This window comes from Heterodontus francisci, chromosome 8 (assembly GCF_036365525.1).
Source record: "Heterodontus francisci isolate sHetFra1 chromosome 8, sHetFra1.hap1, whole genome shotgun sequence".
In the NCBI taxonomy this organism is placed as follows: Eukaryota; Metazoa; Chordata; class Chondrichthyes; order Heterodontiformes; family Heterodontidae; genus Heterodontus; species Heterodontus francisci.
In genome coordinates, this window is record NC_090378.1 from 53,457,828 (window position 1) to 53,480,869 (window position 23,042).

Genomic DNA, 23,042 nt, shown 5'->3' on the forward strand with positions numbered 1-23,042 from the left:
CAGTAAATGGACTTCAGGAAGTACAATTTAGATCAAATTGTCAAAGTGAAACTTAACAATGATTATAAAAGCAACAAGTATCAGGTTAGACATACTTGGCCAGGGTATTCCAAGGACTTGGTACACAATATGTCTTCAATGAAGGTTTAATTGTGATATAATCAATGAAAGTTTAATGACTAATATTCTGTAGTTGAACTATTTCTACTCCTCAATATTATATAAAATTAACCAAAGAAAAATCTGTCAATTGTTTCTGCTTACGAGTTTCGGGTAAATGTCTCCAGATTATCCTGCATATTAAATGGAAATTTCTCTCCCAAGACGAAGAGCTTTTCCAATGCTTCATAAATGAAAATAATGCAAATGAGAGCAGCAAAGGCCTCTTCTGTGAAGCGGGTTATGTAGCAAACCAGGCTACTCGAATCAGTGGCAACCAATGTTATGCACAGGAATACAGTCCACAGTCCAATGCTGGCACGGAGTGAGAGGTATGAAAGATGATATTCCTTGCTATAGTGACAGACTTCAAGAGACATAGACAGGCTGGTTGAATGGGTGGCCATATGACAGATGAATGTTAATGCAAAGTAGTGTGAAGTGATATATTTTGGTAGAATGAGGAGAGGCAATTCAAAATAAAGGGTGCAATTCTAAAAAAAAGCTGCAGGAACAGTGTCCTGGGTGTATATGTGCATAAATCATTGAAGATGGCTGGGCAGGTTGAGAAAGGGATTAAAAAGGCATTCGGGATCCTGGGTTTTACAATGCGAGGCATAGAGCAGGATTTTTAGCCTCCATTGGGGGTGAGCATGGAGGCTTGCTGGCAGGAGCGAAATTTGCACCGCCAACCGGCGTGTTGGTTTGCTGTCACCATCCCACCCTGGGCCATTTTCCTGGAGGTGGAATGGCGGGGCACCCGCAAGCGGCAGGTGGCCAATTAACAGGAATTAAAGGCCTATGAAGGGCTATTGTCAGAGAAGGAGTGCAATTTTCCAGTTGGCTTCTGATTCCTGGCCACGATAGTGGCCCGACCGCTGAGTCTACGTTTTGATTAAAACTTTTAAAAAGTTAGAGAGAGTGCACCTCCAACTTGAGGTGCTGTTTCTCTCTCTCCCTTGAAAAAGCAGCCCACCCACCCGCGGCCCATAATTGGACGACGAGCCTGCTTTCTGGCCACTAATTGGACTATTCGGGGAAAATCACAGCCAGATGACTCATCCCTGCACAGTGCAGGGTTGTGACCCCCATTTGACCCTGGCATCATTGTCCTCTCATGGAGGGTAGCTAATGTAACCGCACTAATTAAAAAAGGAGGTAGAGAGAAAGCAGGGAATTATAGATCAGTCAGCCTGACGTCGGTAGTGGGAAAAATTCTAGAGTCCATTATCAGGGATTTTATAGCAGAGCACTTGGAGAATAGTGGTAGAATCGGGCAGAGTCAGCATGGATTTACAAAAGGAAAATCATGCTTGACAAATCTACTAGAATTCTTCGAGGATATAACTAGTGGAGTTGATGAGGGGGAGCCAGTGGTTTATTTGGACTTTCAGAAGGCTTTCGCCAAAGTCCCACATAAGAGATTAGCATGTAAAATTAAAGCGCATGGGATTGGGGGCAGTGTATTGCGATGGATAGAAAATTGGTTGCCGGACAGGAAACAAAGTGTAGGGAGAAATGGTTTTTTTTCCGAATGACAGGCAGTGACTAGTGGGGTACTGCAGGGATCGGTGCTAGGACCCCAGCTTTTCACAATATACATTAATGATTTAGATGAGGGAACTAAATGTAATATCTCCAAATTTGCAGTTGACACAAAACTGGGTGGGAGGGTGAGTTGTGAGGAGGATGCAGAGAGGCTTCAGGGTGATTTAGACAAGTTGAGTGAGTGGGCAAATGCATGGCAGATGCAGTATAATGTAGATAAATGTGAGGTTATCCACTTTGGTAGCAAGGCAGAAGTTTATTAATCTTAAACTTTAATCCGGTCAACGACTACGAATATGCAACGCGACCACGCTAGCATTCTCATTCGATAAACACACATGCAGATAGAGACAGAAGAAGTAGAAAGAATAAAGGGGAAAAGTTTGAGGCAATATCTGTTAGTTACTGCCCTTTGAGTTCAATGTGGAGTCTTTGGTTGCTGGAAAGTCCTGTTATTTGTTGGGGCCCAGTTCACGCTTCAACTTGTTTCAATGTTGGAGTCTTGAGGTGTACGTGTCTTCCACGGGTCCAGTGGCTTGGAAGAAGGCGAGAGAGAGCGGCTTCCTTGTTCCAGCTTCAGTTGCAAACTGCCTTCTGTGCCTTTCTATGTAGCACAATTCAAAAAACCCTAGGTTGTCCAGCAAGTTAGTCATGTGACTAGCTCCTTATTTGGAACAGTCTCTCCTGCGAGGTTTGTGGATTGTATTACCTTAGCAGTTTCTGGAATGCGCTTCCTTACACCTTCAATGTCTGGTGATCAAAATCCATTTGGGTTAATTGGAGCAGGGAATAAATAGTCCTTTGTCTCCACAAGCAGCGTCTCATAGTATGCAAATGTCCTTCCAGCCTAGTGTCTGCTGATCTTCAAACAAGTCATTTCTTCACTCCAGCAACAGTTTAAAATCAATGTTCATATGACAAAATTAATATGCCTCATTCCTGGCAGGTGGGGGTCTACATGATAGTTGCCTGGTCCAGCTGAAGTGCATCCCAGGTTGCTAAAGGAAGTAGGAGCGGAGATAGCGGAAGGGTTTTCCATAATCATCCAATCTTCCCTCGATATGGGGGGAGGTGCCAGATGATTGGAGAATGGCACATGTGACACCATTATTCAAGGAAAGTTTTAATGACGTTCCTAGTAACTGCAGGTCAGTCAGTTTAACACCAGTGGTGGCTAACGTTTTAGAAACAGTAATCAGGGAAAAAAAATCAACAGGCACTTGGAGAGGTTTGAGTTAACTAAGGAGAGCCAGCATGGATTTGTAAAAGGCAGATTGTGCTTGACTAATCTAATTGATTTTTTTTGATGAAGTAACTGAGAAGGGAAAGCAATGGATGTTGTCTATATGGATTTTAAGAAAGCATTTGACAAAGTACCACATAAAAGAATGGTTAACAAAATTGAGGCTTCTGGAAAAGGAGGATCAGTGTCAGCTTGGATAAAAAAATTGGCTTAAGGACAGAGAACAGTAAGTCGTGATAAATAGTTGTTTCAGAGTAGAGGATGATAGAGAGTGGTGTTCTCCAAGGTTCAGTGCTAGTGCCACTGCTTTTTGATATATATATATATATATATATATATAAATGACTTGACTATTAGAATACAGAGTAAAATTTCAAATTTTGCCAATGAGGTGTGGCAGATAGTGAGGATGATACCAATCAACTGCAACAGGACATAGATAGGCTGGCAGAATAGGCAGACAAGTGGCAGATGGAATTTATTATGGAGAAGTGTGGTGATGAATTTTGGCAGAAGGGATGGGGTGAGGCAATATAGACTTAATGGCACAGTTTTAAAGAGTGTGCAGGAACAGAGGGACCTGGCGGATTCATGTACATAGATCTTTGAAGGTGTCAGCATATATTGAGAGAGTGCTTAGCAAAGCATTTGGGATCTTGGGATTCATAAGTAGAGGTACTGAGTACAAAAGCAGGGAAGTTATGCTGAACCTTTATAAAGCTCTCATTAGGCATGGCTATAGTATTGCTTTCAGTTCTGGTCACCATACTTTAGGAAGGATGTGAGAGTGTAACGGAGATTTACCAGAATAGTTCCAGGGGTGAGGGAATTTAGCTATAAGGTTAGGTTGGAGAAGCTGGGGTTGTTCTCCTTGGAGCATAGGAGATTGAGAAGAGATTGGTTAGAGGTGTACAAGATTATGACATGTTTAGATAAGGTAGACAGAGGAAAGCTGTTCCCATTAGCTGATAGTACAAGGACTAGGGGACACAGATTTAAGGTTTTGGGCAAAAAATTCAGGGAGGATGTGAAGAAGAACTTTTTATGCAGCAAGTGATAATGACCTGGAACTTGCTGCCTACAAGGGTGGCGGAAGTGGGGATGACGAATTATTTCAAAAGGAAATTGGATGGACACTTAAGGGGAAAAAAATTCTTGCAGGACTATGGATATAAAGCGGGGGAATGGGACTGATTGGATTGCTGTTTGGAGAGGCGTTATGACTCAATAAGCTGAATGGCCTCTTTTTGTGCCGTTATGACTCGATGACTTCCTTTCAGTGAAGCACATCCTATAACTTTTCTTGTCACAATTTTCTGTTGCACTATTTTTACTACATCTGAATTTTCCTTTTTAGCTTAAAATATTTTGTTATTTGTACTGAGTAATTGAGTGCTCCTCCTGCATCTTCAACCTAGGTGGCACTGTGGTGCTATTCTATTCCTTGCACTCTGTGATTGGATGATTACAAGCCTGTAAGTTACTCACAGACTGGTGCTCCTAAATGCATTTTCTACGTTTGCCACTGTTCACTAAGTAGAACCCATACCTCTAAAGGCCTGCTTGGGTATAAAATTGAAACCCGACCCGACCACAGCCAACCAGAACCCGACCCGGCCCGAGTCCTTTAATTTATTTTCACACCCGACCCGACACGAATATCGTTCATCCATTCTGGCAGCAGGCTATTCCTGCAGATGGAGTTGTGGGGAATCATGTTTAAGCCTGATCCCATGACTTCCTGGAAGCAGCACTGTCCAGCCCGACCCGACCTGAGCCCGAATGCTGGACTCAGAATATAGATCCGACCCGAACTGAACCCGACACATGTAGTCGGGTTCGGTTCGGGTAGGCAGGCTTTACATAACTCACCACACAGGAACTTCAATAGTATCCTGCTACTCTTAATTTTTTGATTGCATGACCAAATTTTCTGAAACATAACAGTGGCAGAAAATGAAAAATATATTTGTGATGCTTCTCTGCCCATTGGCTGAAAATTAAATAAATTTTTTTTTTCTTTTTCTTTGGCCTCCTTGTCTTGAGAGAGAATGGGTAAGTGCCTGGAGGTGATCAATGGTTTGTGAAGCAGCACCTGGAGTGGCTATAAAGGCCAATTCTAGAGTGACAGACTCTTCCACAGGTGCTGCAGATAAAATTGGTTGTCGGGGCTGTTACACAGTTGGCTCTCCCCTTGCACTTCTGTCTTTTTTTCATGCCAACTGCTAAGTGTCTTCGACTCGCCACACTTTAGCCCCGCCTTTATGGCTACCCGCCAGCTCTGGCGATCACTGGCAACTGACTCCCACGACTTGTGATCAATGTTACAGAATGTCATGTCACGTTTGCAGACGTCTTTAAAGCGGAGACATGAATGGCCGGTAGGTCTGATACCATTGACGAGCTCGCTGTACAATGTGTCTTTGGGGATCCTGCCATCTTCCATGCGGCTCACATGGCCAAGCTATCTCAAGCATCGCTGGCTCAATAGGGTGTATATGCTGGGGATGTTGGCCGCCTCGAGGACTTCTGTGTTGGAGATATGGTCCTGCCACCTGATGCCAAGGATTCTCCGGAGGCAGCGAAGATGGAATGAATTGAGACGTCACTCTTGGCTGGCAAAAGTTGTCCAGGCCTCGCTGCCGTAGAGCAAGGTACTGAGGACACAGGCTTGATACACTCGGACTTTTGTGTTCCGTGTCAGTGTGCCATTTTCCCATACTCTCTTGCCCAGTCTGGACATAGCAGTGGAAGCCTTTCCCATGCGCTTGTTGATTTCTGCATCGAGAGACAGGTTATTGGTGATAGTTGAGCCTAGGTAGGTGAACTCGTGAACCACTTCCAGAGCGTGGTCGCCGATATTGATGGATGGAGCATTTCTGACGTCCTGTCCCATGGTGTTCGTTTTCTTGAGGCTGATGGTTAGGCCAAATTCATTGCAGGCAGCCGCAATCCTGTTGATGAGTCTCTGCAGACACTCTTCAGTGTGAGGTGTTAATGCAGCATCGTCAGCAAAGAGGAGTTCCCTGATGAGGACTTTCCGTACTTTGGTCTTGACTCTTAGATGGGCAAGGTTGAACAGCCTGCCACCTGATCTTGTGTGGAGGAAAATTCCTTCTTCTGAAGTCTTGAACGCATGTGAGAGCAACAGGGAGAAGAAGATCCCAAACAGTGTAGGTGCGAGAACACAGCCCTGTTTCACGCCACTCAGGATAGGAAAGGGGTCTTATGAGGCGCCGCTATGCTGAATTGTGCCTTTCATATTGTCATGGAATGAGTTGATGATACTTAGTAGCTTTGGTGGACATCCGATCTTTTCTAGTAGTCTGAAGAGACCACGTCTGCTGACGAGGTCAAAGGCTTTGGTGAGATCAATGAAAGCAACGTAGAGGGGCATCTGTTGTTCGCAGCATTTCTCCTGTAGCTGGCGAAGGGAGAACAGCATGTCTATGGTGGATCTCTCTGCTCGAAAGCCACACTGTGCCTCAGGGTAGATACGCTCAGCCAGCTTCTGGAGCCTGTTTAAAGTGACTTGAGTGAAGATTTTCCCCACTATGCTGAGCAGGGAGATTCCACGGTAGTTGTTGCAGTCACCGCGGTCACCTTTGTTCTTATAGAGGGTGATGATATTGGCATCGCGCATGTCCTATGGTACTGCTCCCTCGTCCCAGCATTGGCAAAGCAGTTCGTAGAGTGCTGAAAGTATAGCAGGCTTGGCACTCTTGATCATTTCAGGGGTAATGCTGTCCTTCTCAGGGGCTTTTCCGCTGGCTAGAGAATCAATGGCTTCACTGAGTTCCGATTTTGTTGGCTGTACGTCCAGCTCATCCATGACTGGCAGAGACTGGGCTGCCTTGAGGGTGGTCTCATTGACAACATTTTCCCTGGAGTTCAGTTCTAGGTAGTGCTCCACCCAGCGGCCCATTTGCTTGCGTTGGTCAGTGATTGTGTCCCCTGATTTAGATTTGAGAGGGGGCGATCTTCTTGATGGTTGGCCCAAAAGCTCTCTTAATGCCATCATACATTCCTCTGATGTTTCCGGTGTCGGAGGCCAGCTGAATATGACTGCATAGGTGTTGCCAGTAGTCATTTGCGCAGCGCCTGGCTGTTCTTTGTGCTGCACTTCTGGCTGCTTTAAGTGCTGCGGATGTTAACTCGCTGGGGCTTTCTTGTAGTTCAACAGTGCAATGCGCTTAGCGGCTATGACAGGTTCCAGTTCTTCAAAGTGAGATTGAAACCAGTCTGCATTCTGCTTCACACGTTTGCCATAGGTGGTCATAGCTGAGTCATAGATGGCGTCTCTGATAAATATTTATTCTGCAAATATCAATTGAATTCGAATCTCTCACAGGTTTAACTTATGGACTGGTTACATGGTCCCCAGCAAAACCTTTCAATCTATAAATATTAAATGAATTGAAGTTCTGACCATTTGAGGCAAAAAACCTGGCGGTCTTATCCAGTGTGGCCTATATGTAATCCCAGTTCTTCATCAACGTGGTTAACTCTCTGAATTGGCCTAGCAAGCCACTGAAGTTTGCAGGGCAACTAGGGATGGGCATTAAATGACAGCCTTGCTCGTGATGCCTATAACCCAAGAATGAATTAAAGATAAGGTAAGTATCTAATAATAAAATACATGGTGGTTTATTTAATGTTTGGGTATTATAAATATTTTCTTTTTCTGCACATTTGAATGTCTCCCCTCAAACTCCTTTGTTCAATTATCCTTTCCTTACTCTTTTTCAAGTGTTTTTCTTTCTTTCCTCATCTCAGTTTTTTTTTAAAGTAATTTTACCAGACTTTTCCCCCCCCCCCCACAATCATCTTTTTAAAGGCCTGTTCCCCATTGGACCTTTTTCGTTTTTTCCAGAATTCCTTTTCCTTGCTATTTTGATTTAAATTTTTTTTGCAAATCTTGTTTCAGACCACCACACCAAATTGCTATGCCCCACTCACCCAACTCCTCATTACTTCAATTCCTTTAAATATTGATCATCCCATTAATTCCTTCACCTCGCAAATACTCAGTACCATTTGCTGCCCTTTTACTACTATTCTCCGAGTATCAACTATATGCCAAAATCATCAGATCATCAGTATTTTCCTTACAAAATTCACTACCACAGCAACACCTCACCTCTCACTTAATTACTCTCATACCCTTGCCAAGCCCATCACTGGAACAGGGGTGTAATGTTGGAGCCAAAAAATTCTAAACATCAGAGATCCTATGCCCAGGTCTTCTTTGGGACCTACCATATAGCTGGAGTAGTTACGCTTGTTGAGACCAGAGGTCAGACATAGGGCTGAGCTGTGACTCCAGGCCTTAAGACTTGGCAAAGAACTTTTTAAAATTTTAAGGCAGTTCCTGGCACCACCTTCCGGTGCAGCCTAAGCAACAGCCCCTGAATCAGCTCAGAACACTGTTGTGAGAGCCCCCTCCCATCCCACAAATTTTTGTGGAGTCATTGGTGAAGGTCAGGGCATGTCCATTGCAGCACTTATACTAAGATGCGATCCTAACAGACTTTTAAGACCTATAGTTAGTGGTGACGTTGCATTTGGGTGGTGAAATTGATCTTGGGCAGTTGTACAGTACGCATGATTGTAAATTGCAGCCCATTTAATTTGAAAATGATTAATTAGTTATTTAAAACACAATAAGGATGGCAGGGCAGGTGATGTGCTGCAGTTGCAGTATGTGGGAGCTTGTGGACACCATTGTGATCCATGGCAGCCGCGTCTGCAGTATGTGTCTACATCTTGAGGAGCTTTGGCTGTGAGTTGATGAGCTGGAGGCTGAGCTACAGACACTGTGATGCATCGGGGAGGGGGAAAGTTACTTGGACACTTTGGGCTAGATTTTACGTCAGGCAGACAGGAGCTGGCCACCGATGTAAAAGCCGGTGACAAACCTGTTTCCGCCCAGCCCGGGGATCCGTCCTGCATTTTATGGGTCCCCAGGCTTTAATTGTTCTGAGGCGGGACTTCCGCCCGCTTGAGGGAGGACGTCCCGCCTCATTGAGCTGCCGGCCAATCATCGGGCCGGAAGCTCTTAGTCCCAGCAGTGCCACCAGGAGCGGTGGCCACTGTTGGGACTGCAGCCCAGCCAAGGACATGGAGCCGGGACCGAAGGTAAGTTGGGGTTTTCCTCGCCACAAGCACAAACATGAAAAAAACTGTGGATAGGCAAACTGAACAAACTAAGATAAACTAAAATAAAATAAACACAAAAAAATGAAATAAAATAGGCAAATTTTTATTTTATTTTTTTTGTGTTTATTTAATTTAATTTTATCTTAGTTTGTTCAATTTGCCTACTGTTCAGTTTTCAGTCCATTAACACCCTATCTGTACTAATGCTTTGTCTTTCAACACACCATTAACATATTGTTTGCCTTAGCTCCATGACCTTCTGGTCGGTTATTCTCTGTGACCTTGTCCTATCTACACCCTCTCCTTTGTTATCTCTTGCCCCATCCCCGCTTTACTTGCTTAAAACCTTTCACACTTCTAATATCTGCTAGTTCTGAAGAAGGGTCACTGACCTGAAATGTTAACTCTGCTTCTCTCTCCACAGATGCTGCCAGACCTGCTGAGTATTTCCAGCATTTCATGTCTTTATTTCTGATTTCCAGCATCCGCAGTATTTTGCTTTTATTTTACTAAAGAGAAATCCTGTTTGATAAATTTATTAGAGTTTTTTGAGGATGTAACTAGCAGGGTAGATAAAGGGGAGCCAGTAGATGTGGTATACCTGGATTTCCAAAAGGCATTCGATAAGGTGCCACACAATAGGTTAATTGGCAAGATAAGAGCTCATGGAGTTGGGGTAATACATTAGCATGGATAGAGGATTGGTTAATGGACAGGAAGCAACGGGTGGTCATAAACGGGGCATTTTCTAGTTGGTGGACAGTGAATAGTGGAGTCCCATAAGGATCAGTGCTGGGGCCTCTGCAATTTACAATCTATATTAGTGACATAGATGAAGAGGCAGAGAGTTATGTATCTATGTTTGCTGATGATACAAAGGCAGCTGAAAAGGAAAGCTGTGTGGAGGACACAGAGATATAGACAGGTTAAGTGAGTGGGCAACAAGATGGCAGAAGGAGTATAATGTCGGGAAGTGTGAAGTTATTCACTTTGGTCATAAGAATAGAATATTTTTTAAAAGGTGTGAAACTTGTAAGTGTTGATGTTCAAGGAGACTTGGGTGTGTTTATGCAAGGAATGCAGAAAATTAGCATTTTCTTTTATTTATTCATGGGATGTGGGTGTCGCTGGCCAGGCCAGCATTTATTGCCCATCCCTAATTGCCCTTGAGAAGGTGGTGGTGAACTGCCTTCTTGAACCGCTGCAGTCCATGTGGGGTAGGTACACCCACAGTGCTGTTAGGAAGGGAGTTCCAGTATTTTGACCCAGTGACAGTCAAGGAATGGCGATATAGTTCCAAGTTAGGATGGTGTGTGACTTGGAGGGGAACTTGCTGGTGGTGGTGTTCCCATGCATTTGGGGAGTCAGGAGGTGAGTTACTCGCCGCAGGTACAACAAGCAATTCGGAACGCAAATGGCATGTTGGCCTTTATTGCAAGGGGATTAGAGTGTAGGAACAAGGAAGTCTTGCTACAGTTGTATAGCGTTTTGGTGAGACCACACTGGAGTACTGTTTGCAATTTCGGTCTCCACATTTAAGAAAGGATATACTTGCATTGGAGTCGGTACACCGAAGGTTCACTAAATTGGTCCCTGGGGTGAGGGAGTTGTCCTATGATGAGAGGCTGAGCAAACTGTGCCTATATTCTCTGGAGTTTAGAAGAATGAGAGGTGATCTCACTGAAACATACAAGATTATGAAGGGGTTGGATAAGGTGGACGCAAAGTGATTGTTTCCACTGGTCGGGGAATCTAAAATACTGGGGCACAGTCTCAGGATAAGGGGCCAATCATTTAGGACTGAGATGAGGAGAAATTACTTCACTCAAAGGGTTGTGAACCTTTGGAATTCTCTACCCAGAGTGTTGTGGATGCTCCTTCATTGAATACATTTAAGGCTGGGATAGCAATCGGGCAGGGAAGTGGAATTGTAGCCTAAGATCAACCATGATCGTATTGAATGGCAGCGCAGGCTTGATCGCCCATATGGTCTACTCCTGCTCCTATTTCTTGTATTCTTGTGTTTACACACTGCCTGATTTTTATTTCACTAACTTTAATGAAAAAGTAAACTGGATTGAATGTGAGACAGATTGCCGATTCACTATCATGGTTTTATGTAAACATCCAAGCCAATTTCATCCCTATGATCTTTCTCACCTGTTCCTGATGTCTTTTTATGTTTCTTTCTCTATCTTTTGTCTTTTGCTCCTGTCTGTCTTCTGCTTCTCTCCCCAGAATTGTTCTTTTTGCTTCTCTCTTTACCTTCTTCTACCTCCCTCTCTGACTTTTCCTTTTTTTTCAAATGGGAGGTGCTAGTTGGAATTCCATGGTGTGGTAGGAAAGGAGCAATCAAAGGCTATAGGTTGAATTTTTCAGTTAAGGCTGCAGGGAAAATGTAGCAACAGCCCTCAGTAGCTACTTTCCTATCCCCTTCTCGCTTCCCTTTTGCTTTCCCCCCAACTCCTTCACTCCCATGATATCCCTTGCCCCTTTGCCTTCCATCTTTTTCTTACCACCCCTTAGATAATCCCATCAATAATATTTATTTCTTCCCTTTTGATCTATCCACACATCTCGTGTATACTCCCCTCCCCTCCCTCCACTGTCACTCATTCCCACAAACTTCTTTCTAGGGTGAGTAGCAAGAAGACATAAAACCCCTCGCCTTCAACCTGTCTACTCATCTCCCCTCCTATCTGTTTTCCACAGAGACTTTGAGCAGAATCTTAACTGCCAAGGGGAGGAGGGTTCAGGTGAGCAAGGGAAGTTAATTCCTTTAAAAGTGACGTTGAGACAGGATCCTGACATCATTTCACCCACTTCCAGGTTTAATCCGGGTGGATTTGCAGGCGAGTGCAGAATCCCCTTGAAGCTGTTGGTAAGTAATTAGAATATGCAATTGGTAATTACCTCCTGTTTTAGCCAAGCATTCTGGCTTTGAAAGCCAGCACATGTACTTTCTGAGCTGTCTGTAATTCAGCAGTGTCAACCAGGCAGTCAAGCAGACAGGCTGGGAAGCTTCTGAACAGTAAAACTGAAGAGCTCCAGCCCTGCCTATGTGACAGGCTGGTGCTGACATCACTTCTTCTGAGGGTGTGCTTTCACTGCTTGACAAGTGATTTCCAACTTCTTGGATGTACGTTCACCTATCTTGGACTTCACAAAATTTGAGCTGCATTTCGCTGCTGTCAGCCTTCACTGCAACATGGGAGCAGCTTATGCAGCTCTAACTTGGACCTCTGATGAATTACAAGGGGAGCAGCAATACCAACAGAAACGGGATCAGGAGGAACACTAACAACAGCACCAGCTGCCTTCTCCTCAGCTACATGCCATTCCACAGGGCAGAGGGGATGGACACAGAGATCCAGTTCCATGGAGGCGAGACCCCCAACACAGGGTCTACAGGAAGAGGATCACTATTCTTGACATTTGTGAATAGCTGTGCCAAGGGGATCAGGCTTTCATGGCAAGTCACTGCTGACATCAGCAGCCTCCTGGAACAAGACCTCCTTCACAGTGGACCAGGTGGGCACACATGGCCAGTGGCCTACAAGATGGCTGTCTCTGGAGGGCCACCCCTGCAACCCCACTACCACCACCCACAGGTCTCTGCTCCTCTCCAAAGTTGTGCACTCTTTTCTCCTTCAAGGAAAGAAACCAGAGAGCTATGAATGTTAGAAATGGATTGGGTGGAGAGGAGGGAAGGACAACATTTAAGGAGGGTGACTGTGCGGCATGGGTGTGAGATGGCACAACAGTGAGGGTGAGTGTGAGTGTTGACTGTTCATATGGGGATGTGAGCAGGTTCCTGGAGAAAGAGGAATGAGTGGAGTTGCAAGGAGTATTCTGAGGAGTACTGTGCAGGAGAATGCTTGGAAAGTCAGAATATGAGGCATGGCATCTGAAAGTGCATTGCCACCTTTCCCGTCCTCCTGAGGTCCTTGATCCTCTTGGTGCACACTCTCCAGAAGGGACCACAGTTCTGCTGCTGACTTCCTTGGCCTCTTCTATGCACGCCTGCTTAGTTGGAGAGGCTGGCCTCTTCCTCCTCTCTTTGGTAAACATCACCTCACTTCAGTCCCTCAGATCCTGCAGCAGAACCTCCAGGTAAGAGTCAGGGACCTGGCAGGGCAGCTTTCCCATCTCCTTTCCATTCCTGTGGTTGCTGCAGTCTCAGGAATGTATGTCCAATTCAGCCATTCTGACCCATGCTAGGGTCCCTTTAATTAGAAATCCTAACTTGACAGATTTGGTTGGGAAACCTGGAAGTGGAATGCTAATGCCGTGGCTCAGTTGAAGAGCCACAGCAAAGCCCGTTTCTTTGGCAGATGGGTTCTGAACCCGCTGCGTGCAGGTATGTTGAAATAAAATTTTGTCTGTTTTTTTTTAAAAGAACTCAAGTTGAAGTAAAACATTTGATCTGTCTGTCTCATTCTATCTCACTCTCTCGTCTCCCTCTTTTTGTTTATCTGTGTCTCCATCTGTAAGTGTGTCTCTTGCAATCTGACTTGCTCTGTGTAACAGCTGTAAGTAATTACATTTTCCAGCTGTCAACAAAACAAAGGCGATAGGGACTGTCAACATTCGACTTGTGTTTTTCTTGACAAATGAACTCAAATTAGGAAGGTGTCTCACTTTTTATGCTTCCTTCAAGTTGTGGAGCACAAAACAAAAGCTACAAGTGTGTACTCAGGATTGTTTTTTTTGTGCACACACAACCATTCTTTTTAGAAAAGCAATCAGAATCTAATTAAAGCTTCTTAAATTTGTTCTGTAACTTTTCTTCAAATAAATTTATCAATGCAGAAACTATTTGAAATGAAAGACATATATTCCAACAACAACAACAACTTGTATTTATATAGCACTTTTAACATAATAAAATGACCCCAGGGGTGCTTCACAGGAGCAATATAAAACAATATTTCACACTGAGCCACATAAGGCTGTTCAGCTGATATGTGCTTGGTGCATAATGGTAAACTGCATATGCTCAGACAGAAAGCTCAGCTCAACTAATGGAGTTATAGCTCTCTGCAAAAATCAAATCCAAGGCCAGGCATACAAGAGGTACTGAGGCCTTCAAATAATATTGTTCAGGCATTAAAGTACAAAAGACAATTCAGTAGATAATTCAATCATGTTATTGTGAAATATGCAAATAAACATTTGTTTGAAATTTTCTACTGGACATTAGAAATTGCAGGTACTGAGAAAACATTGCAGTGAATACATTAACAAGAAGTATTTTAAGTGATCTGCATGGAAAAGAGAAAATAGCACCATGCAATGGTGTGAACTATCATAGATCAGTGATCACGCTTACATTGAAAATCTAATTATTGCATCATCTTAGTGGTATGACTTGTAATTATTATAGGTAAGTGTGACAAGTGATTGTGGACATTTTAACATTAAAAATTTCCATAGGAAATGTTCACATGGCAGTTTTCATTAAGACATACAACCTGCATAAAAAGTTCAAGATATTTTGATTAACTCACTCTTCCCACGTAATTGACACCAGTTCTGGGTCCCTCTGTTTCTGATTTCCATCTCCAGTTGAGATTGTGCTGTAATCATAGCTGGACCCATATAAAAATGGCTGTTGCAGCTTGCTTTATCTCTGCCTCCTTCAGCTGGCCCTATGATGGTCCAGCAACTAGCTGTGCTAGATTGTGTTGTACCATCTATCTGAGGGAAGTTCAGGCCTCTTGCCCAGCACAAACTCCTGCCATCTGTCCTGTAACTTTCACCCTATCTTTTATGAATCTCTCCAACCGGCAATCATTCCTATGCCTTTTCTGTCACTTCTAGCAGTTGTCTTTCCCCAATCCTACCCTGATCTATTTTGCCTCACTCTGCTCTCCAATGCTCACCCAGTTTCGCATGCATTTATTACTTTATTGTTGTATTCCCGGTTGTGACTAGTTTTAAAGTTCTTGAAAGTGTGTACTGTGCTTTTAGTTAAATAGGAAAAGAGCAGTAACCACTTCAAAGAATTTAAAGCTGAGGTTGCAACTGAGATCCATTTTGAGAGAACCCTTATTCCTAGCTTCACAGATCATATCAGTTCCATTAGATCTGTTATCATCACAATCAGTAAACCAGTTGAGATAGTGAGTCGTGCATGATCAGAGTTGGCATAATCCTTATAACAGAAACACATCCGCACCCTCAAGCTATGCCCACTCCATTGACTATAAACGTAGTGCCAGGCATGTTCGACAAAGCAGTTCCTGAAGCTGTGGATGTGGTACAGCTAGTTGCTGGACCATCATTGGGCCAGCTGAAGGAGGCAGAGATAAAGCAAGCTGCAACAGCCATTTTTATATGGGTCAGCTATGCACATGTCAGAAACACCGCATAAATGCTGAGAATCTGCACATGTACTCATTCTCACATATTAGTATGTGATTTTAATATTTTAATCAAGATTTTGCCAATTCTGGGTCAGGGTTTCCAACATTGATGTCCCACCCAACCAGAAGTGTAGGTGTGCACTGAATGATGAATATCTGTTCATATTTGCAATCCCCTCTGTCCATTTTACATCGCCAAAGGGGGTATAACTGGACTAAAAATTCATCCAATGGACTCACTAATTTGTAAATTAACCAAATCATATGTTGGTAATGGTGCTTAAAGGCACTGTATTGTGGCAAAACTTAAAAACAATGCATAAACGTTTCCTGGGGGTGTAAAATGGCACCGGGAGAGGCCTGCAATGCTTCACGATGCTGGGAAGGCCCTGCCTGAAATTACCGGTGGCGGTGAGGCCTCGTGGCAAACCCCCCCCCCCACCGCTTGGTGACGGCAGCCACATTTAAATATGTTAATTAAGGAATTAATGACTTACCTGGTCCTGCCTGCCATCCCGCTCCGATATTGCGGTTGGTGGCCAGCACTCTTGTGCCGTTGGTTCTACGACCAATGTTGTAAGGTGGAACACTGGTGGGGAGCGAGGAGGAACTAAGTATATCAGCGCAGGAGTGAGGGGGGGGGGGTGGAATGGGGCCAAACTTACCTGATTGGTCTAGGGGGTGATGGGAAGGGGTAACGTTAAAAGTTTCTGAACATTGTTGGGGGGGAAGGTCAGGTAGACGGGGTAGGTATTTTGGTGTGGGGAGAGGGTAAGGAATGAAATGTAAGGTTATTGGGGGGTGGGAGAGGAGCTGGGAACATTTATTTAATTATTTTTAATAAATTTTGAGGCAATGTGTCTTTAAAACTTTAAATTAAATGTAAGGGCTGAAAGCCCTTTAAAAATGGCATTGGTACCTGCCTGCGCATTGGTGCCGGATGCCGTTGCTGGGGATGGATTGCCCTGCCCCCTCCATGACATTGGTGTGGTGGGGGGAGGGGGGTTGGTCCGCCCCGGCCATGTAAATAAGCCACCGTGTATATTGCAGCGGCTCCGCGGAGTAAAACCCGCGCGTGCTGGCCACCATCTTTTACGGCGGTGGCGGCAAAATAAAATCCAGGCCCGAGATATTTAATTTTCATGATATTAAAATATTCCTTTCATTGAATTGGTTTGTTGTGCTGTCTATTGTTTGCCTTAATGATTTTTATAAAAAATAATCTGTAACAGGCAAAGAAGCATGCATTCAAACACTTACTGAGGTAAAGATACTGTGGTGGTATAATTTGATTACAGACTTAGTCCGAAGTAATTAAGGTTTTGTGCAACAAACTGGCATGGATTTATCAATCAATATAACACCATTCCCTTACATTTTTCAAATAATGTTATATTGAATGTTAGGTGCCAAAATGTGACGAGACTCTCAATGCACATGATTAATAGAAAGAAAATATTTTCTAGTCCCAGAAAACGTTCAAACAACGTGTGTTTGTTCCCAGTTCCTATTGCACAGATGGAATGGTTGTCCTGGGATTGTAATGTGGGACATTAATTGCATTTTAATTATAATGCTGATGGCTTCTGTTTTCTTCCAGATGGAATTGTCTTTAAAATGGATTCAAAATAATACCGTTCTGCTTATTTTCTGTTTCCATTGTTGGCCAGAATAAAATTACATCAGTTTAAAGCAATTATGTCTATTTTTGTCATGTTGATTTGCTTTGGCATTGCACTCTGTGTCTTTTACATAAAACCAATAGCTTACGGATAAACAACTTTTAACTACAGATTCTAGCATGTCCCACTGAAAAAAATGAAGAAATGGATTATTTAATTGGACGTGTAATTTCTAGCATTGGAAGTGTGGTTACAGCATTTTGGAAGTGTTTCATACAGTAAAGCAAATGTGTTCTGTGCTGCAAGATTAATATTTTCCTACCCTTAATGTCTGTCAACAAACTTCTTACAGAAAGCACAAGATTATTTGTTGGAAATCTAATGTATTCAGGCTAATATTTTCAACTACAAAGAAAATCTTATTTTACATTACAGAATTTGTAATTCATAAAAATATAAACATAAGATTTTTAGTAATTTTTGAAAGTTTTAATTTAACTTTTATATATATACTATATGTATATATAGAATTTCAATATTTCCAGCAATAGAATTTGTTGTTTTTCTGAGCTTCTCTATACCATAAAGTCCAGTATATAAATCATTATGATATTTTAAAAAATCACAGCAGCAATCCAGCAATCTCATTAAGTTCCAGTTATAAAAACTTGTGAAAAGTATCGAGAAGTGTATGTCAGATTTTATGGTGCATGTTTGTTGAATATTTCACAGTTAATAATTGTATTAAATAATAAAACATAAACCATATATGCTGGAGATCAAAAATAAAATGTTTTAAAACTGGTAATACACAGTGGGTCAATCATCATCTGAATGGAGATTGCAGATCCTTCAGCAGAAGTTCTTATGAAGGCTACATATCTAAAATGTCTTAAATCTGTCTTTTTCCCTTTACAGGTGGTGGCTGAACCTAAGTATATTTCCAGCATTTTCTGCTTTTATTTTTAATTTAACATGTAATAAATGAATTTATCTATCTCAGACCTATATCCTTGTTCTTTGTGCTGAATGTGGAAGGGATTTAGCTGTTTTTGAAATGTTCCTGTGCAGTCCATATTTACAGCAGTGGGTAGCAGTCTGTTCCGTATGCCTTTAATTGCGAGTATGAAGAAATTAATCCCTTTACTAAATTTAGCTTCATGTTTCCAGGTTCTTTAACCTTTATTTTATGCAAATACGTCTCCATGTCTACTTGATCAATTCCCATCTTTATTCTGCTATCTGTCTTACATTACACAGATGATTTAACCTATGATCTTACCATTATGTTCTATGTTATGTTCTGTGGTCGCCAATATTTCTGACGTCCTGTCCCATGATGTTCGTTTTCTTGAGGCTGATGGTTAGGCCAAATTCATTGCAGGCAGCCGCAAACCTGTCGATGAGACTCTGAAGGCACTCTTCAGTGTGAGATGTTAAAGCAGCATCGTCAGCAAAGAGGAGTTCCCTGATGAGGACATTCCGTACTTTGGACTTCGCTCTTAGATGCGGAAGGTTGAACAACCTGCCCCCTGATCTTGTGTGGAGGAAAATTCCTTCTTCAGAGGACTTGAACTCATGTGAAAGCAGCAGGGAGAAGAAAATCCCAAAAAGTGTGGGTGCGAGAACACAGCCCTGTTTCAGGCCACTCAGGATAGGAAAGGGGTCTGATGAGGAGCCATCATCAAGCTCCATCCATCAATATTGGCGACCACGCTCTGGAAGTGGTTCAAGAGTTCACCTACCTAGGCTCAACTATCACCAGTAACCTGTCTCTAGATGCAGAAATCAACAAGCGCATGGGAAAGGCTTCCACTGCTATGTCCAGACTGGCCAAGAGAGTGTGGGAAAATGGCGCACTGACACGGAACACAAAAGTCTGAGTGTATCAAGCCTGTGTCCTCAGTACCTTGCTCTATGGCAGCGAGGCCTGGACAACGTATGTCAGCCAAGAGCGACGTCTCAATTCATTCCATCTTCGCTGCCTCCGGAGAATACTTGGCATCAGGTGGCAGGACCGCATCTCCAACACAGAAGTCCTCGAGATGGCCAACATCCCCAGCTTATACACACTACTGAGTCAACGGCGTTTGAGATGGCTTGGCCATGTGAGCCGCATGGAAAATGGCAGGATCCCCAAAGACACATTGTACAGCGAGCTCGCCACTGGTATCAGACCCACCGGCCGTCCATGTCTTCGCTTTAAAGACGTCTGCAAACGCGACATGAAGTCCTGTGACATTGATCACAAGTCGTGGGAGTCAGTTGCCAGCGTTCGCCAGAGCTGGCGGGCAGCCATAAAGGCGGGGCTAAAGTGTGGCAAGTCGAAGATACTTAGCAGTTGGCAGGAAAAAAGACAGAGGCGCAAGGGGAGAGCCAACTCTGTAACAGCCCCGACAAACAAATTTTTCTGCAGCACCTGTGGAAGAGCCTGTCACTCTAGAATTGGCCTTTATAGCCACTCCAGGCGCTGCTCCACACACCACTGACCACCTCCAGGCGCTTACCCATTGTCTCTCGAGATAAGGAGGCCAAAGAGATGTTCTGTAGAAAGTTTGATTATTCGTGCCTATCTTTGACCTTATAACCTCTAAACCCTGTTACTCATCAGATATTTTTTTTAAAAGAGTTTGAAAATGTTGCATTGATTTTTTTACTCGATTCCGTATACAGTATCCACTACTCTTGGGAAAGGCAGTGGCAGAAGGGGTTGAGGGGGATATAATAACCCAAAATCTGAAAAGAGTCTTTATTGCATTTCACTGACTCTTACTACTGTTGTATCTTTTTGAAAGTACAGTAACTGCATAGTCTCAATTTATAGCATGTGCGTATTTATAGCATGTATTTATAGTGATGGTAACTCCTCCTTGGACTTCTTTTACTTATAAAGGGATTTTCCATGATGGTATGTTCAGAAGGGCTGATTCCATGATGGTGGCTCATCAAATTGCGCAAGTATACCTGTGTGCTTAATATTATGGTGCTGAATTTGCAACCCAAGTTATGAAGTGTTTTTGGAGTATACAGAAAGGGCTGGATTTAATGGGCTCCCCTGAGGCGGGGTTGGGGGAGGGGGGTGCCCATAGAATCGTGGCGGGCGGTAGGGGCGGAGGGCCGATTGCCGCCCCGTAACCAAGCGATTTTGCCGGGAGCAGGATAAGCTGACTACGGCCTTTCTGCCCAGAAGCCAATTGAGGCCCTTCAGTGGCCTATTACCAACCACTTAAGGGCCTATTCCCGCCGCTGCTGGAATCTAACTAGTGGCAGAGGGGTGCCGCCGCCACACAGGGAGGATGCCATGTAAAACGAGGCATTCTCCCTGTGAGCTTGCAGGGTGTCCCTCCTTTGTGGGCAATCTGTAGCCCATGGAAGATCCCCGCCGGCAAAACCTCACCTCCATGGACACCCCTCCCCCTGGACTTCATGCCTGCCCTCTCTCCACACCCCCCCTCACTGGGGCCTTCCAGACTGGTCACGGAGACCCCGCCTCACTTAGCCGACGCCAGGGTTTCCAGTGCTGGACCTGGGTCCAAGGCCTCTGCACTACCGGCAGTGGTCACCACTTGCAGTGGCGCTGCTGATATTGCTGAACTGCCGACCCTGTGATTGGTCCAGGGGGCGGGGATGGGTGGGCACGAAGAGGCCGAGGTGTGCTTTCCCTCGCCTTTTTGGCCTGATGCTGGGAGCCCCGCCTCCTCCACAAAATCCAGCCCAAGGTGTGTGCATGGGCCTCATTAAAACCAGCTCCCCATTTTAGACTCAAAACCAGAAAATGCTGGAAATACGCAGCAGGTCAGGCAGCATCTGTGGAGAGAAAAACAGAGTTAATGTTTCAGGTCTGTGACCTTTCATTTTAGACTGCCATTTATATGTAAATATAAATTGCAGGGGTTTTTAGCCTCTTCAGTCCTAAGCCACATTCAAAATGTATTCTTCTGGGCAGCTTTGCTGTGGGCATGAGAACTTAGATTCTTAAAACTATGACTGACAGATTCTATAGCATTATAACTTTTTTTTGTTTGAATTTTCTTGACTAGTTTCTATTGTTGCATTACTTCTGCTGTTTGCTAGCTGCTGTTTTGCATTACTCAATTACTTTTGTACTGATTGTTGCCACAATATTGTTGCTGACAGCAATTTCAAACCTTAGCTGTTGCCACACTGCCTAGCTTGGGCACTCCAGTGATACTTGTAATGACTGTCAATAGATTTAAAGGTATTCAGACAGAGAAAAGCAAATTAGGTGTGCTTGCAGATCAGGTGCACTTGCAGTTCAGGAGCCTAGTATGTACCTGTACTCATTCCAGGCTCCAAATAATCAGAAATTAAACCAGAAAATGCTGGAAATACTCAGCAAGCCTGGTAGCATCTGTGGAGAGAAAAACAGAGTCAACATTTCAGGTTGATGCCCTTTCATCAGAACTTGCAGTCAAGTGTAGCTGACCATCAAGGTCCACTTAAACTATTGCCCTAGCTTCTTGAAGTCAGAGGTAAGATGGTCCAACTGCTACTCATTTCTGGTGGGAGGGACATTATCTGAGGAGGCCCCTACGCAAAGGGAAAAAGAACATTTAAAGACCATGATCTCTATTTCAACAGTCACAGTATTGGTAATAAAAAATAACATCTGCAATTTAGCTTTCTGTCCTCAGGGGCTCCCCTACAGATGGCTGTGGAGTTGGCACTCACTCCATAACCATGCACTTGATGCACCAAGTCCCGTTCCCTTATCACCCTGTACTCACTGACTTACATTGGTTCTCGGTCAAGCAAAGTCTTGATTTTAAAATTCTCATCCATGTTTTCAAAACCTTCTATGGTCTTGCTCCTCCCTATCTCTGTAATCTGCTTGGGACCTACAACCCTCCAAGATATCTGCACTCCTCTAAATGTGGCCTCTAGTGCATCTATAATTTTAATCGCTCCACCAATGGCAGCCGCGCCTATTGTTGCCTCGGCCCTAAGCTCTGGAATACCGTGCCTACACCTCTCTGCCTCTCTACCTCTCTTTTCTCCTTTAAGACACTCCTTAAAACCTACCTCTGACCAAAGTTCTGGTCATCTGATCTAATACCTCATGTGGCTTGGTGTCATATTTTGTTTTATAATGCTCCTGTGAAGCGGCTTGGGACGTTTGATTATTTCAAAGGCACTATATAAATATAAGTTGTTACTGATGGAGATGTATCTCTGTATACTCTTCATCATGCCATGCAAGAAACTGAAGATCCTCAAAGGACTACATGAAATGTTTTTGCACATTTATGAGTGATGTCCTAGAGCACATTGAGAGTAATGGATGAAGGAGTATCACACATACAGAATGAAATGTAATCCAGCCCACGGGAGTGGGTAGTGAGGCAGGGTTGGGGGGGGGGGGGGTGGGTGGGTGGAGGGGTAGGGGAGATTGGGGGACATAAAATCTGGAAGTAAGGTGGGGCCTGGCCTTGAGTGCCCATCGCCTTCCTGACTCTGTCCAATTCAATCAGGGGTGGAGAAGGTCAAGGACCGCCTTCCAGCCCAGAGGCCAATTGAGGCCCTTAAGTAGCCAATTAAGGGCCACTTAAGGGCCTCGTCCCACCACCAATGGTATTCTGTTGAAAGCTCGCAGCCTCCCTGTGAGCTCGTGTGGGGTGGGGCCCTCCTGATTGGGCACCCTATGACCCATGAGGGCATCCCCAACGGCAAGGACCGCCCTGTTGAAACACCACATCTTGTCCTTCCCAACACTGCCCCCTCCTCCAACCTCGCTGGGGCATGCCTGACTGGCCCAACCCCATTTACCTGGATTCCGGGGCCTGCTCCAACTTGCTGGTCCTCGCTGAAGTGCAGTCCCAGCAGCGGCCATGACTCCCAGTGGCACTGCTGGCCCACTGATTGCCCAGCAGCTCTCAGAGATGGGATGTTTGCCCTTAAAGGGACAGGAACCCCTGTGCCAGG

The 23,042-nt window shown here is 44.1% G+C and overlaps 1 protein-coding gene across 2 annotated transcripts in view; it reads left to right on the forward strand.

The window, feature by feature from the left end:
* The window catches only part of agbl4 (AGBL carboxypeptidase 4), a 1,307,642-nt gene that overhangs the window by 168,858 nt on the left and 1,115,742 nt on the right, over window positions 1-23,042 (forward strand). The gene's annotated exons all lie outside the window — the stretch shown is intronic.